At 55.7% G+C, this 16,777-nt stretch overlaps 1 long non-coding RNA gene across 1 annotated transcript in view; it reads left to right on the top strand.

The window, feature by feature from the left end:
• Positions 1-16,040, top strand: part of LOC311510737 — a 29,946-nt gene extending 13,906 nt beyond the window's left edge. The window contains exons 2-3 of the long non-coding RNA XR_014709130.1: positions 12,191-12,311; positions 15,697-16,040. This is a non-coding gene — a long non-coding RNA (uncharacterized lncRNA). The remainder of the gene's footprint in view (positions 1-12,190; positions 12,312-15,696) is intronic.
• Positions 16,041-16,777: the final 737 nt, after the last annotated feature.

Genomic DNA, 16,777 nt, shown 5'->3' with positions numbered 1-16,777 from the left:
TACCGCGTGAGCAAACACTAGGATGACAATGTCACCTTGTACATGTGAGACTGTGCTCCCTCTCCGTGTGTGTAAAAAGTTAACAAAATAACATTTATCAGGGCAAAAAACAACCAAAAAATCCTGTTTTCACTTTGTACTCAAAAACAGCTGACCCATTTTTGCTCGGTTTCCAAAACAATTCACCCCCCTTGCAGAGGCTCAAGATGGAAGGATTTAGCCTGAAGGTGAAAGTTATAAGCAGTTGAAAAAGATCCTTTAGAATGGAGCCACTTAGGCAACCTTAACTAATACCTTGCTCTTACCTAGTGCTTTCCAGCAGTAGATCACGAAGCCATTTACAAAGGAGGTCAGTATTGTTATCCATGTTATACAGATGGGGAAACTGAGGCTCAGAGATGTGAAGAGACTTGCCAAAGGGCACCCGGCAGGCCAATGGTAGAGCCGGGAACCAGGCTCTAAATCTCCTAAATCTCAGTCCCGTGATCGTCCTACTAGACTGCACTGTCTCACTATACATACGATGTGTGTGTGTGTACCATACATACAGGCCATGGCTGTATACACAAGCTGGTAATGATAGTATATGGACCAGGCCCGTGTATATATATACACACATATATGGGGCAGGATGTACTAGAGCTGACTAACGATTTTGGGGGGCCAATCTGAGATGCCTGAAAGGGACCCGATTTTCAGAAAGTACAAAGGGCCTCTGAAAAGCATCAGCCTCCTTAAAGATGTCCCAAGTTGGGCACACAAAATTGCGGCACGCAAAATCAGTCGTCAGCTTTGAAAACCATGGCCCTGCTAAACACCGCCCCCCCCACCCTACACGTCTGTGTACACATAACAACAAAACACCCCCGCCGCAGGAAGATACATACATGATAAATACCAGCCCAGGCAATTGTATACCTTTGCTTTGTTGATCTTGTTCGTCTCGCTGAAAAATACTGAGGCAGCATCCCTGGTTATTAAGGCCCTGATTCAGCAAGTGTTTATGTGCTTTGCTGAATCAGGGCCTAGGGGAAGAAGTCCGCTTTAGAAGCTGGAGTGTATAAATCGGTTATAGTGATTCCTACTTAGCTCCTACATCTACATATTAGATTAGCATGCCCACATAATCTGCACCACAGTGAGGGTCAGGACAGCTCTAGTAGCTGAGATATTTGCCCCTTCCGCTTGCTGATCCCTTCTCTTTGTAATGTTGGTGGACTTTACTTTTTATTGACTGGGGGGAGTGGAAACAGTCAAAGATCCTTGAAGTTCCATTTCTCCAAAGCGCCTTCACTTTTGGGGTGCTGGAGGTGAGGAGAACCTGGCCCCTGGTTTTCAGAATGCTCTCAGCACCTACAACTCCCACTGGTTTGCTGAAGTTGCATCTCGAGTTGGGCACCCAATATCAATAGACACATTAGCAAATGTTGGGCCCAAACCTCCCCGCCTGCAAGCCCAGCGTGCTTTGGGCACAGAGTTGAAAGATAAATGTTGGGTGGGTTCCCATTATGAGCTCCTTAAATGAACATTTTATACACACAGGGAACTCGCAGTCCCATATGTGTGATTGGCATCTTAATAATGCTGTTCGCTGGGGCACTGTTCAGCAGGAGACGCCAAAGCACTTTCCAAAGGAGGTCAGTATCATTATCCCCATTTTACAGATGGGGAAACCGAGGCACAGAGCAGGGAAGTGACTTGCCTACGGTCACAAGGTGGGTCAGTGGCATTGGTGACGCCTTTGTCTCTCCCAGTGATACATAGTTTAGTTTTCTGAGGCCTGAGATGGGTTAAGCCTAACTCAAGTTTTTGGGCTCAATATGGGGTATCTGGATAAAAATGAAGGCCTTGAGGAACACACAGGCTGGGCAGAATTTGATTTTTTATACATATATATTTTTGGGGGGTAACATTGGTGGGGTTTTTTTTTTCAGTTTTTGTCTATTTACAGTTTAACACTTGTGCAAAATTCTGGATTTGAAGATTTTTTATTTTATCCATTTCAGTTTTTACAGTTGTGGGAAATTATGGGGTCAGACAATAATTATTTAATGACAGGAGACACTTGAGATTCAAAAAGTGAAAGCTTTATAACTGTTACAACACAAATGGTCAACAGCACGTCAAAATATATCAAGTCAATATCCTTCAGTCAACCTCTAGTTCTCAAGCAGCCTTCTTCTTTCTTTGCCTGTCTGTAAGTTTCAGTTATTATCCATGGAAATATTTTCCTATCGGTTTGTGTGTGCATGGTGAAATTGCCATTTACCAATAAAAATCTAATCCTTCCAAGCTCAGTTCTCCAGGAGGTCAGCCTAGACGATCTAAAGGTCGTTTCCAGCTTTAAACTTAAACTAGCAACAGAGCCTAGGAGTCCTGGATCTACTGTTCAGGAACCTCAGATAAGAGAGAGTCAGAATGTCTCTCAGAAGGAAATTGATAATGGTTTCAAGGTTGTTGAGGTTGTGAATAGAACTAGTGGAAAAATCCAATGTTATTTCTTTGAATAGATTTGAGAGAAACTATTTTGATCAACATTTTTGACTGAAAAATCCATGGATTTTTTTTTTTCAAGAGAAACATTCAAAATGAAACTTTTGTGCCAGATTGTTTTGAATGGAAATTTTGCTTTTTGAAATCTGACAAATGTCAATATGGAGATCTGGGGGTATTTTTATGCCTTTAAAAAAGAAACATTTCCCCCCTTTTTTTGGACTGAAAAAGGGAGAGACTGTAGAGGTGGGAGCCAGAAAAAGGATTTTTTCCTGGTTTTTGGAAACCCAAGTGAAATGAAAATTTCAATTTGGGACTGAGATAAAAATTCCAGTTTCTTTTTCTTTTTATTTTTTTTAATCAAAAAATTGGAATTGAACGTTTTCAACTGAGACACAAAACTGCATTTTTCGATAGGGGGATAAAAGCTTCTTTGAAAAACTTCAACCAGGTCTAGTTGCAAGAAAGACCTTGAAAAGCCGAGGAACCAAGAGGTTCAAATTTTCAGGATCTAGGTAAGACGTTTGGTTGCAAATCTAAAATTCAGACTGAAGTTTGCAAACTCCTAGTGTCAGGGAATCCTGAAGATCTTGATGCCTCTGGTTTTAGGTCCCCGATGGGGGTTTCCTTAGATAAATGAGGTTAAAACCCAACAGATTCCATTGAGTTTTGCTTTGATTGTTTGAAGATCAGGGACGGAGCGAATCAAGGGGAATTAGGCACTAACTCCCTTTGAGGACCTGGATGGAAGGTCCCCCAGGAGATCTGTGGCAGAACGGGGAAGGCCCTAGACTAGTAACCTGGCCATTGTGATGTTCCTCCACTCTCATTCATTTGGGTTTGCAGATCCCTGTGGAAATCTCAGCCTCTGTCTCCCATCCACCTGGGTCCAAGCCTTATCTGGCTAGTGGGAATAGAAAGAGTAATTCTGATCAGATTTCCAGCAGTGTAACTCCAGTGACTTCCCTGGAGTTACTCCACATTTACAGGTCAGAATCTAGCCCTTGCCCTTCAGACAGGAACATGCTTTCACGTGCCGGGCCAGATTCTGATCTTGGTATAAATGTGGAGAAGTCACCGCAGATTCATACCAGGGTGACCCAGATCGGCAGCTGTGAGTCAATATTTGCAGAAGTGATTTCCTCCAAAACAGATCGTCCACACCTACACGGCGAGGCCTGGCGTCAGGAGAACAATACTCCCCTGGCTTTGTCATGGCTACAATACATAACACTGCAGTTGCTAAGTCATCACCTTCTGTCACTCTGGTCCCCCAAAGGCCAAAATCAAAAATTGCTCCACCTGGTGGACAGAGATGTAACTGCCTCTAAAAAAAATCCTTGCAGGTGAATGAAAGTTGTAACAAACTTTGCCTTGACTCCTGACCGCGGGCGTCCAAGGCGTGTTCATCGTTGACTGCCCAGCTTCAGGTGATCTGCCTGAGCCTCCGTAAGCATCCCCCTCTGACAAGCCCTCAGTGCCCGCAGCTTTGGTCGCGCCTCTTCTTGAAGCTGGCCCATTAGCCCTTGATTCCCCCAGAGGCCGGGGGTGTCCAGAACGGGGTATTGCTCATTGGCTCAAACGGCTGCCGTCAAATCCAGATCGTCCCTGCCTTCCCTCCAGAAAGAATGATTGTTTGCTCCAGACTCGGCCATGTTTTCTCGCCTCTTTAATTTACTTGTTTGTTCATTTTCGGTAGGAGCTCTGTTTTGGGGGAAGGGTATCCCCCAGTATATCCAGGGATTGCCCTCTAGAGCTTCTCTTCCTGGCAGTCATGGCGGTCTCTTTTCAGCTGTCTCTGCAAAGGCACACTCCTCTGCAGAAGCAGAAAGAGAACCCAGGAGTCCTGAGTCACAGCCCCCCCTGCCCCTCCCCGCTCTCCTCACTTGAGCAGGCTCCCCTCCCCGAGCAAGGAGTAAAACCCTGGAATCCTAGGTCCCAAAGCCCCTGCACTAATGCACTAGACCCACAGCTCTAACCACACAACCATGCCACGCGGCAGTTCTTAGACCCCAGGCGAGGCGTTCCTTCTGGTGTCAGTGTACCACGCTATGTGCATTAGCCTTGCCGGTCTCCTCCTGTTGGCTCTTTGCTGCTTGAGGCGGGAGGGCGGGTTTCACAGTGGAGCTGACTTTGCATTCCCGCCCCATCGTGTATTTCCCAGCGGTATCATTCGCCCACTGCCTTCCCAGCTGGCCTGGCCCCAGACTGCAGCTTTTGGGGGAGCTGCATGCTCGAGCCCCCAGCCCTACGTTTTTGGGCCCAGGCAATGCAAGGCAAAGCCCGTTCACAGAGCAGGGCTGTGGGCACTGGCAGGACTGGGTCCCCTGCCATGGGCCAGATCTCAGATGCATGATGGGACGGGGGAGCAGCAGACTGAGCCTGTCCCCACAAACGGGGGGAGAGGGAACCCCCCCGTGCAGCTGCGTGAGGCCAACTACATGCAAGGGAAGGGCAAGGGGCTGGCAGCCTTGAGGGGAGGAGGGCTGGAGACCAGCTTCGTGCATTCTCGACACCACATGGCACGAGGCCGGCCGGGGGTTATTTTTACTAGGGCTCTGTTAGTACCGTACAAGGGGCGGCCCCGATATAGACACGCTGGAGCCCGGAGGGAGCAGTCAGGCTATGACCCGGCCTGACTCGGCTGCTGTATGAAGGCACACGCTGGCCTGGGAAAGCAGGACCAGCGCACAGAGATCCAGAAATACCAGCAATCTCAGCTGTGTGCTGCCCGCCCCCATTGCAAGCACCCGAGGAGAGGGGTCTTCTGATCAACAGCAATCACGGGGCTGTGCAGTTGGGTAAGAGCTTCCAAGCCAGGGCCAAAGCCAGGGGTAGAACCCCAGAGTCCTGAGTCCCAGCTCCCCACTCTAACCATTAAGATCCCACTCCCTCCCAGAACCAGGAATAGAGCTCAAGCCCCCAGGGCGGGCAGCTCTACCCACAAGACCACATTGCCTCACAGATCAAGCATTTCCCCTGCACAACAGCTAAGTGTGGTGCCCAGCAGCATGGAGGTGCAAGTTGCCGGCTGGCAGGGCTTTGCCAGCCTTTGGGGAGCAGCCCCTGACTCTCATGGTCCCAGCTCTGCCAGCAACTCCAGCCTCTGGAGAGGCCGTTTTCCCAACAGAAGCTGAAGCAGAGGATAAAGAGGCTGGATCCCCGCTGGGATCGGAGGGGAGGAATTGAAGGCACCAGATCCCTTAAGAGTATAAATCGCAGACCCCATGTGAACTGACTGGAGGCTGCTAGGCATGCTCGCTCCCACAGCAGGGAATAGGGGACTGAGAATCAGGGCTGCTGGGGTCTGGCCCCAGCCCTGGGGCGGTGACTGGTTCTAGTGTGAACCAGGACTCCTAGCCCTGGGGAGGTGACTGGTTCTAGTGTGAACCAGGGCTCTTGGGTTCTATCCCTAGATCTCCCACTCTGAGGCTCTATAACCCCAGGCCGAGGAATTCTCAGGCCCGTTTGCCCAGTATCCTGTTTCTGACAGTGGCCAGAACCAGTGGAAGGAACATCCTAATATATGATTCTCTAGTAGGTGTATTACGGTAGTGCCGAGGAGCACCCCGTCCCAGAGGAGGACCCCATTGTGCGAAGTGCAGTTCAGACACAGAACAATCCCTGATACTTACAGACTTGCTCTAATCCTGAAGCAGGAGGTTTAATCTCCCTTCCAAAAGGCCTGCTTGCATTAACCTTACCCTCCATTTCTATCTCCAGTCCCTTTTTGAACCTGGCTGAGTTCTTGGCTTTGGGGCCATCCTGTCGCAGGGAGTTCCACACTCCAAGAGTGCGTCGGGCGAGAAAAGGGTTTCCTTGCATTGGTTTTGAATTTTGCTCAAGGACTAGAGATCAAGGTGATGGGTGTAAATAGAGAAGTTTGGCTCTGGGGCGTGGTTGGGGAAGGCAATTTCTTTACACCTCTGGCAGGACTAGAAAGGCGCTCTCCCTCTCTGTGTCTGTCTGTGCATGTCTCACACTCTTCTCTCTGTCTCTCTCTCTCTCTGGGAAGCTTCCCCTATTTATACAGCAGGATTCACTCCCTTCCCCACCCCCGCTTGTGACTAGCACCTTCCAAAGAAATAGCAGAAGCAGAAAATAGCTGGTTTTTATTTGCAAGTGCTTTGCACGCAACCAGCAGGAGCCCAGTTTCATCTGGGAGCTGAAAGGGGATGTCAGATCCAGGCCAACCCTCCTTGCACTCTGCTACTTTCCATGTGCGCACTCAGCTCAAAACCACGCTGGTCCCCTCCCCACCCACCCGATGAGCATCTCCTTCTCCACCAAGAGCCAAGTCACTCCAGGGGACTGAAATTGCAGCCAGTCGCACTGGGTGAAACCCCTCTTCATGGGAGTGAATTTCACAGCTCCTGCTGGATCACAGCTTAAAACCCTCAGTGGATTTTAATCCAGCAACCTCCCAGAACTTGAAATGCACCCCGCCCCCGCCCCGGAAGCCTGCACCTCTGGTGGGACGTGAACGCCAGGCTCCTCTGCTCTGGATCATGATGGTGAAGTCGTTCTGGGCCCGTAGAGCACCCAGATGCTCCCACTGTGCCATGGAGAGATGGGAGGGGAGAGCGAACTCCTCTAAACTCTGCCCACACAAGTTGCCGAACTGAGGTGCTGATCATGGTAGATTGTGCAGATAGTTGCGTATGATCCTATTCCGGCTGGCGCTTGACCTTGTCCGTGGGCTCAGCTCTTTCCTGCCTGGAGAAAAGAAATCAGCGGTGTCATCTCCCAAATGACACCCACTGCTGGCATCAAAATGAGAGGTGGTTCGCAGTGAACGGGACCGATCTGCCAGCTTCCCTTACAGGAGGGATGAAATAGTGAGCGGTTGTTGACTTGTAGCACTGTGGCATCGGAGTTCCCCTCTTCCTGAGTGGAATGGGGCAGGTCACATCTCTCCAAGCTCTTGTTCCAGGCTCTCGGCAGACTCAGGCAGACATTGCTTCCGCTTGAGTCACGTTCCTGTGGTTTTCTTTGTGACCACGACCACCACTTTTTTTAAAAAATGAAAACGAAGTTGGAGAACGGGAGAAATGCCAGCGTGCTGCGTGGGTGGGTTTCTGAGCCCTGGAGCCGGCTCCCCAAATGTTTCTCCGCTCCTTCCCCATCACTGCTGAACACAAACAAGAAACATTCTTGAAATGAAAACTGAGATTAGCACATGACTCCAGGAGCTGGGACTTGAAGTAACACACCCCATAGCCTGAGAATCGGCAAGGCCACATCTCTCCCCACCCGGCTCCCCATCTTGTTGCCCACCGTCCATTGGAGCTTGGTTTTTTATCCCCCTCGGGGGTCGTTCTCGCTCCATGAGCGTTTCAGTCTGTGGCCGTTTGACGGGATTCGGGGGAGGTGGACAAAATGAAGCTCTAATTGTAACCGTTGTTACTTTGGGACAGCTTGTTCCAAGATGGCTCAACAATCTCAGGGGCTGAGGAAGAGCTGGCCAGAGGAGACACAGCCCTCACTGGGCCCCGGCTGCAACTGGAAAATCCAAACCTAATGCAGACGCCAAGACAGCAGCCGGGTATTTGGGGATAAATGGTCCTTGAGACCTTGGGAAATCCAGACTTGAAGAGTAATAATCCCTAGTGCTGGGTTCTATTACCGGCCTCACCACTGGCTTGCTGGGTCCCTCGGGCACGTGACTGCCCCGCTTTGTGCCTCAGTTTCCCCATGTGTAGGATGGAGGTGATGACAGTGAGCTCCCTTGTAAAGCACTTTGAGATCTGGGGGACTGGAAAGTGCTAGGTATTGTCATATTTTGCAAATACAGAGAAGGGAAGCAAGTCCGTGGTAGAGCAGGGGGATAGAACCGAGGAGTCCCAGGGGAAATTCCAGCCAGGAGGAAGGACCCCCCTTGAAGTTCAATTTTAAAACAACTTGAGATGAATCAGCTCCATATGGAACTGCCTAAATCCCCACCCCTTGAATCCAAGCTGGCAGCGCTTGGTCACCTGCCTGCGGTCACAGCACCTGTGCTTGTGATGAGCTCACTTCTCACACGTTCAAGCAGAGGCAGGGCTGGCTGGTACTTGAATGGGTGAACTCTCCCTGGAAAAGCCAGCAGGGAGGCAGTGGTGCTTGGGAACTCAGCAAGGGGCACTCTCAGCAAGCGAATCCAGGGCCCAGCAGCGCCCCAGGGGACCCAGGGCTGCTGGAGATGCATCTTTTGGGTGACGGCAGCTTTAGTAAAATATCCTGTTGTCCAAAGTCTGACTCTGCTAATTACGTTCTTACCCCTTGTGTTTTCAATCGGATACGGATTCTTTTTCACTTCCTGTCCTATTCCTGCGATATTGCTCTGTGGCAGTTAAACAGCTGCCATTTTCCGTCCCAGAGACGGCTGCATCTTAGCGCTGAATTGGCAATCCCTGTGCAGCAGCCTTGCCGCAGGGCTGGTTAAAAACCATTTTTGCCCCACCCCAGAGGGAGCTGCGTTTCAGTGCTGGGTAAACAGGCCTTGTGTAACATTGCTGTTCAGTTTTTTAACTGCTCCACCTCAGAGGTGGCTGCATTTTAGTGCTGGGTGAAAAAAATTATATACAGCATGCTGCTTACTAAATCATACAGGCTGGAAGTTGCTATAAAAAGGCTTTTTTATATGAAATGTAATTAATTCTGGGCTTTCTTTTCCTGCTATTTTCCTTTTAAAGGCATCACCAATTTCCAAGTGGTGGAAAAGCATGCTCTGAATTGTGGAGAATTTGGTCATTTTAAAGTATTGTTATTATTTCATTGTCACTCCACTTACATTGTTTTTCTCCAGAACCCCCGCAGATGGTTGGAAAACACACAAAATGATCTGATATTTTCCAGCTCCAGGGAAGTGATGCAAAATGTTTCAGAAAGAGCTTAAATAACTTTTTGGAGAGTCTTCCTGTTCTCTGCTCTAGCCCTGAAGCCTAGTTAAAGGCCATTGTTTGAGAGGGGAGTAATGTTTTCCTGATATAACCTCTTCCAAGCAACAGTCAATCCATTCTCCCGCAGAACCGATATTTACGAATTTGTTCGCCATGCGAAGTAGGGATGATGATGTGTTGCTTCCATGTTTGAATGGCTGTTCGTTCGGTCACGTGGAGCTGTTACTGCTTCCTCGCTGGTTGACTCACTAACGCTGTGACCCCGCTGGGCGCTATACTTTGGTTATTAGGGATTCACTGCTGTGCCCGGGGGGCTGTTTTCCTGTTCACGCCCCTAGAATTGGATGGCAGTTGGGAAATCTGATCCTTGTGAGTTTGGGTTTAAAACAAGGCAAAGCCATCGGAATGCACTAGCGTGGTCTAGTGGATCGAGCAGCGTACGGGGAGTCAGGACACCCGAGTTCTAAGCCGACTCCCATCTTGGGGGAATTTAGATTGTAAACTCTGTGGGGCAGAGACTGCCTCCCACTGTCACTCACCCCACATAATGGGGGCACCAATCTTGGTCAGGGTCTATGCAGCGCCCGGTATAATGGGCCAAGTTCTCGGTTAGGGTCTCCAGCACCATTGTAATGGTTATAATATTGACTACTGGCAATGCCCATGTAATACATTGATAGCAGATGATCGATAGAAAATAACCCCAAGAGGGGATGGAAGCCAGCCGGCCGGATGTACTGGGTTCTGGCAGGAGCATGTGACTAGTCCCGTGGGGAAGGAGCTCCTTGTTAACTCAGACAGGGGTCTGTGCTGAAATGTCCCAGGGCGGCTGGCGCAAGTGTCACCTTTCTGATTAATTAGTAGGTGTCTTACGGTAGCGCCTAGGAGCCCAGACATGGCCCAGGAACCCATTATGCTGGGCGCTGTACATTATGTATTAGGTGTTTTACGGTAGCGCCTAGGAGCCCAGACATGGCCCAGGACCCCATTGTGCTGGGCGCTGTACATTATGTATTAGGTGTTTTACGGTAGCACCAAGGAGCCCAGACATGGCCCAGGACCCCATTGTGCTGGGCGCTGTACATTATGGATTAGGGAGCCCAGACATGGAGCCGCACTGTTCTAAATGCCATAAAGCTGAGTGCGGATCCTGCTCTGTTCCCCTCAGTAGGGACCATTAGTTACTAGCTGTCCATGTCCCTGTTAGGCTGGGGAGTCCCTGTTATTGCAGCCCTGCTCCCCGAACGGGTCACACCCACTGGCCTTTGAAATATCCCCGGTTTGACCTTAGATGTCACATGCTCTGGAGCAGCCAGGCTGAGCAAAGGCGTTCCCGCCGGCATGCTCACCTCCGGCCATGTGGTCAGGGAGAGGCACCCCACACCCGACCCTGGGCTGGGGCAGGACAGGCAGGGGGGCGTCAGAGGCAGGTGAAGGAAGGATCCCTGGTCTGTGGGCCTGGCAGCATGGCCTAGTTGGGGGCGGGGCTGGAAGCCAGGACAGCTGGGCTCTATTAGGAATGGAGTCGGTGCGCCATGCTCTTACAGGTATTTTCGGTGCACCCTTCATCATAGGATTGAGTTGCTGTTCTGGTGCTCAGCTGCTGAGTCACAGATGCCCCTCTCTCCCGACCCATAGACCCCTGCTATCCCCGCCCTGGGCTCCCAGAGTCCTCCCCTGCTAGTGGCCCTCACTCCCGACCCACAGACCCCTGCTATCCCCGCCCTGGGTTCCCACAGCCCTCCCCTGCCAGTGCCCCTCACTCCCGACCCACAGACCCCTGCTGTCCCCGCCCTGGGCTCCCACAGTCCCCCCCTGCCAGTGCCCCTCACTCCCAACCCGCAGACCCCTGCTATCCCCGCCCTGGGCTCCCACAGCCCTCCCCTGCCAGTGCCCCTCACTCCTGACCCGCAGCTCCCTGCTATCCCCGCCCTGGGCCTCCTGAACAGAGACTGCCAGTCCTGCCCTGCTCTGACCTTCCCTCTTCTCAATTTCCCATGCATCCTTCTCTGCAGCCAGGCAGCATTTGGAGCAGACCAGGACTCTAGGGCAGAGAGTCGTGGGGGAAGAGGAGGCCTCAGTGCTGGGCTTGGGTGCCGATCCTGGTTCGAGGGAGCTCGGGGCCCAGACAGGTCCATCGCAGGCCCAGTTGGGAGGGGCCCCAGGAGCTCGTATTGTTTGATACACACGAATAAAGACTAGCTCTGACAGGATGGCTGGAAACAGCCGAACGCCCAGGGCCCCACCCTGCTGAGACAGGGTTTCCGGAGCTGCCACTTAATCTCATTGCTTTCTAAAATCTATTTTTAGGGTCCTCTTTAACTGCTCCAGAATCCAGATGCCCCCATCCTGGGGGGAGGGAGGGGCCCGCAGGGGTGGCTTGGAGGGCTGAGCGTCAGGTTTGGGTCCAGAGCTCCTGGTCTCAGAGCAGGCTCAGCGCCAGGGGACTCCTCCCAAGGAGGCTGGGGTTGGGGGGGGGTGGCTTGGGATGATGTGGCGGGGGGGTTGCTGATCAGATGGGGTCTCTGATTGGATGGAGCAGGAGAGAGGGCTCTGATCAGGTGGGGGTCTCTGATTGGATGGGTTCTCTGATCTGATGGAGCTCTCCGGTTGGAGCAGGAGGGGGTTCTCTGATTGGATGGGGGGTCTCTGATTGGATGGAGCAGGAGAGAGGTCTGTGATGGGGGGGGGTTCTCTGATTGGATGGAGCAGGGGGGGGGTCTCTGATCAGGTGGGGGTCTCTGATTGGATGAGGGGGCTGGGGAGAGTCACTGATCAGATGGGCAGCTGCTCACCTTGCCTTCCCTTCCTGCTAGTAGGTGCAGGTGGATCTGCCCCCTGGGAGATTTCAGAGAGGGACCTGACCTGACGCGGTGAATCCAGAAGAGACTGGACACCCCCTGCACTCCAGATGCTGCCCATGTCCCTGTTCGGCTGGTGAGTCCCTGTTACTGCATCCCTGCTCCCCCCACGTCACACCCACTGGCCTTTGAGATGCAGGCTGGGTGCCCCAGTGATTGGTAGCCAGTGCCACGTGGGGGGGGGGGGTCGATGCTGAAAGGGCTGCTTCCTTCCTCTGCCTGGCCTGGGGCCTGAGCTGCCCAGGGGCTGAGTAGCTGAGACAGGGACTTGTACCCAGCTCCCCCATGTAGCAAATCGCTGCCTTCTGTTTCCGTAGGCACCAGGGACAGGGAAACAACTGCCCCAGGGTGGGATGAACAATCCCCAAGCAGCATCGCTGTGTTGTGATGAAAACAGCTGCCACGCCTGACCCCAGCCCGGGCTGAGGGATCCCTATGTAAATAGCCCCCACGCCGCACCCCAGAGCTGGCTGCGTTTCTGTGGCGGGTGCGTGTTCCCTGTGGACCGTCTGGCAAAGGCTTTGGGACAGAAAGACTTCCACCGGGTGATTCCTTCCCCCACCCCCAGCTGAGACATGACCCGTCTGTGGAATTGCATGGGTTGAAGGAGTGAGCTCGGGGGAGGCCCGGGAGTTGGGGGATGGGAACGCAGGGTGATGGGCAATGTGGCTATGCCCGGAGGAGGAAAGGGTTAAGCCCGCAGCAGTGCCAGGTGGAGGGGGATGGGCTTGTGGTTTGACGGGCGGGCGCCGGCTTCTAGGAAACAGCGTCAGCCCAGTGCAGCGGGCGTAAAGTCGCTTCCTCGCGGTGGGCACAACTGCGAACTTCCCCTTGGTGCCTGGCCCGGCCCAGCCGGGTCATGGGGCCAGCCGAGCCTTCGGTGGGGAAGGGGTGCTGTCCTGCCCAGCAGCGATGCTGGCGAAGGCTGGGGCCAGTCTCCACTGCCCACTCCCTCTGCTCAGCGTCCGTACCCGCTGTGCATGCCAGCCCCTCCCCCCCGGCCGTGTCAGCCCTCGCTGGCCAAGGGGCCGGGCGTGAGAGTGCGCATGACACTGCTAAGGAGCGTGTGCGTGTGAGACGAAGCGCGGGTGTGATTTCTGCCTGTTGGAGTGTGTGAGCAAGTGTAGGTGTGATTTCTGCATATGCGGCTGTGAGCTGCCTGGGAGTCGGCGGGTTTGGCTGGAGGCGCGTGGGGCAGTGTGAGGCGCGTGGGGGCGGCTGGGATCTCTTGGGGGTGGTGGGTTTGGCTGGAGATGCGTGGGGCAGTGTGAGGCGCGTGGGGGCGGCTGGGATCTGTCGGGGGCGGTGGGTTTGGCTGGAGATGCGTGGGGCAGTGTGAGGTGTGTGGGGGCGGCTGGGATCTCTTGGGGGTGGTGGGTTTGGCTGGAGATGCGTGGGGCAGTGTGAGGTGCGTGGGGGCGGCTGGGATCTGTCGGGGGCGGTGGGTTTGGCTGGAGATGCGTGGGGCAGTGTGAGGTGTGTGGGGGCGGCTGGGATCTCTCTCGGGGGTGGCGGGTTTGGCTGGAGGCGCGTGGGGGCGGCTGGGATCTCTTGGGGTGGTGGGTTTGGCTGGAGATGCGTGGGGCAGTGTGAGGTGTGTGGGGGCGGCTGGGATCTCTCTCGGGGGTGGCGGGTTTGGCTGGAGGCGCGTGGGGGTGGCTGGGATCTCTTGGGGGTGGTGGGTTTGGCTGGAGATGCGTGGGCAGTGTGAGGTGCGTGGGGGCGGCTGGGATCTCTCTCGGGGGTGGCGGGTTTGGCTGGAGGCGCGTGGGGGTGGCTGGGATCTCTTGGGGGTGGTGGGTTTGGCTGGAGATGCGTGGGGCAGTGTGAGGTGCGTGGGGGCGGCTGGGATCTGTCGGGGGCGGTGGGTTTGGCTGGAGATGCGTGGGGCAGTGTGAGGTGTGTGGGGGCGGCTGGGATCTCTCTCGGGGGTGGCGGGTTTGGCTGGAGGCGCGTGGGGGCGGCTGGGATCTCTTGGGGTGGTGGGTTTGGCTGGAGATGCGTGGGGCAGTGTGAGGTGCATGGGGGCGGCTGGGATCTGTCGGGGGCGGTGGGTTTGGCTGGAGATGTGTGGGGCAGTGTGAGGCGTGTGGGGGCGGCTGGGATCTCTCGGGGGCGGCGGGTTTGGCTGGAGGCGCGTGGGGGCGGCTGGGATCTCTCTCGGGGTCGGCGGGTTTGGCTGGAGGCGCGTGGGGGCGGCTGGGATCTCTCGGGTTCGGCGGGTTCGGCGTGGGTGTGGTTTCGGTCTGAGTGTGCGTGTCAGGAAGCGCAGGTGTGACGTGGTTTTGTGCCTACGAGGACGCACGCTGCAATCACCTGCCAGCCGCCCGAGAGCCGTGGTGAGCAGCCGCGCCCCAGGCCTGCAGCACTCGCTGCTCTCTGGCCTCGCAGTCCGGGGCAGCTTGGTCGGGGCTCCTCCGAGCCCCCACTTCCCGCTCTCACCGACCCCAGCCGTTTCCCGCCTCCCTGGGGCTGCCTGGTGTCCAAGATCCGTTGCTCGCCCCGCCCCAGGACGCCCAGACACAGGCCCCCCCTTCTGCAGCGGGGGCTCAGAGGCCCAGATGGCGCAGGACCCAGCCAGATTTCACAGCTGCTGGAGTGGAAACCAGAAGCATCCTCCTCTGTACGCTCCTTGATCTCTCCTCTCCCCGCCCCCCAGCCCTAAGGCCATTCGGCATGTCAGGCACTGCAGTGGGGACATTGGGTCTGTGCTCCTGTGTGGGAGGGGCAGGGAGAAGGGGGCAATTTCCCAGCCAAGAGGGATGTGAACCTGGCCTGGGGCCTGATTGCAGCGAGTCCATTCTCGAGGCAGGAGGAGATGGGGAGGGAGAAACTTGGAGCCACCTTTTTACTCCCAGTATCCTGGGGGATCTTGCCCAGCCCCTGGTGTAAGTTAGAGCAGCCTTGGAGCTGCTGGAACTTACGTTCTGCCCCCCATGACCCCTGGGAGGTAGAGAATGGCCAGGGTTCACCAGCCTTGTCCCCAGGCCCCTCTGCAGCCAGAGTGGGGAGGCCCCCTGTCCAAAGGGATTCGCAGAGGGCTGTTTCCCCTGTGTCGAAGCTGTAAGGAGCAGGCACGCTCCTCGCTGAGTCAGTGCAGGCCCCATTGGTGCACTAGGGGGCGCTGTGCTGCGTGCCAGGCGCGGGATCCCTGTATAAACAGCCCCCACCCCAGAGGCAGCTGCATCTCCGCTCTGGGTGAAGGAACCCTGTGTAAACAGCCCTCATGCCCCATCTCACCGGCAGGCCAGGCGAGGGATCCCTGTGTCAGCAGTCCCCATGCCCCACCCCAGAGGGGACCGCAGCTGAGCACAGGGCCCAGCGCTGTGGGGCGGAAGGTGCCCTGGAACCGTGTATCCGACCTGCTCTTTGCTCCGCAATCGCAGGTGCCGGTGTAACGTTGACCGGAGACTCCAGGTCTCCTCCCCGGGTGCTGACTCCTTCCTCTCCTGTCTTTTCAGCGGCTGGATGGGGTGTGGGGTCCCCCCAGACTCTCCCACCCAGCAGGGACAGCAGCCATGCTGGCTTCTCCCGCCCCTGCCAGCTGGGGTTCCTGGTGATGCGATTTTTATCCTACCACCCAAAATCACATTGCCAGGGATTTCCAACGGGCAGCGGGCCGCAGCGCCCAGGAGCCGGCTTGGCGAAGGGGGTGGGCCCGAGCCATCCCCTCCTTCTGCCGCCAGCAGCAGGCGCCCGGAGCCGAAGAGGAACAGCCCAGCCCGTCACGGTAACAGCTCAGAGCCGGGCCTGGGGCAGCTGGGGGATTCCTCTTCAGCAGGGGGAGCTGAGGGCAGGTAGGGGGCCCAGGGCAAAGGAGGGGGAGCTGAGGGCGGGGGGGGGCCCAGGGCAAAGGAGGGGGAGCTGAGGGCGGGGGGGGGGCCCAGGGCAAAGGAGGGGGAGCTGTGGGCAGGTAGGGGGCCCAGGGCAAAGGAGGGGGAGCTGAGGGCAGGTAGGGGGCCCAGGGCAAAGGAGGGGGAGCTGAGGGCAGGTAGGGGGCCCAGGGCAAAGGAGGGGGAGCTGAGGGCAGGTAGGGGGCCCAGGGCAAAGGAGGGGGAGCTGAGGGCGGGGGGGGGGCCCAGGGCAAAGGAGGGGGAGCTGAGGGCGGGGGGGGGCCCAGGGCAAAGGAGGGGGAGCTGAGGGCGGGGGGGGGGCCCAGGGCAAAGGAGGGGGAGCTGTGGGCGGGGGGGGGGCCCAGGGCAAAGGAGGGGGAGCTGAGGGCAGGTAGGGGGCCCAGGGCAAAGGAGGGGGAGCTGAGGGCAGGTAGGGGGCCCAGGGCAAAGGAGGGGGAGCTGAGGGCAGGTAGGGGGCCCAGGGCAAAGGAGGGGGAGCTGAGGGCGGGGGGGGGCCCAGGGCAAAGGAGGGGGAGCTGAGGGCAGGTAGGGGGCCCAGGGCAAAGGAGGGGGAGCTGAGGGCAGGTAGGGGGCCCAGGGCAAAGGAGGGGGAGCTGAGGGCGGGGGGGGGCCCAGGGCAAAGGAGGAGGAGCTGAGGGCGGGGGGGGGGCCCAGGGCAAAGGAGGGGGAGCTGAGGGCGGGGGGGGGG

This window comes from Lepidochelys olivacea, assembly GCF_965140295.1.
Source record: "Lepidochelys olivacea isolate rLepOli2 genome assembly, chromosome: 20".
Lineage (NCBI taxonomy): Eukaryota > Metazoa > Chordata > Testudines > Cheloniidae > Lepidochelys > Lepidochelys olivacea.
Note: the sequence above shows the minus strand (reverse complement) of the source record. Positions and strands in the feature narration are given on the sequence as shown.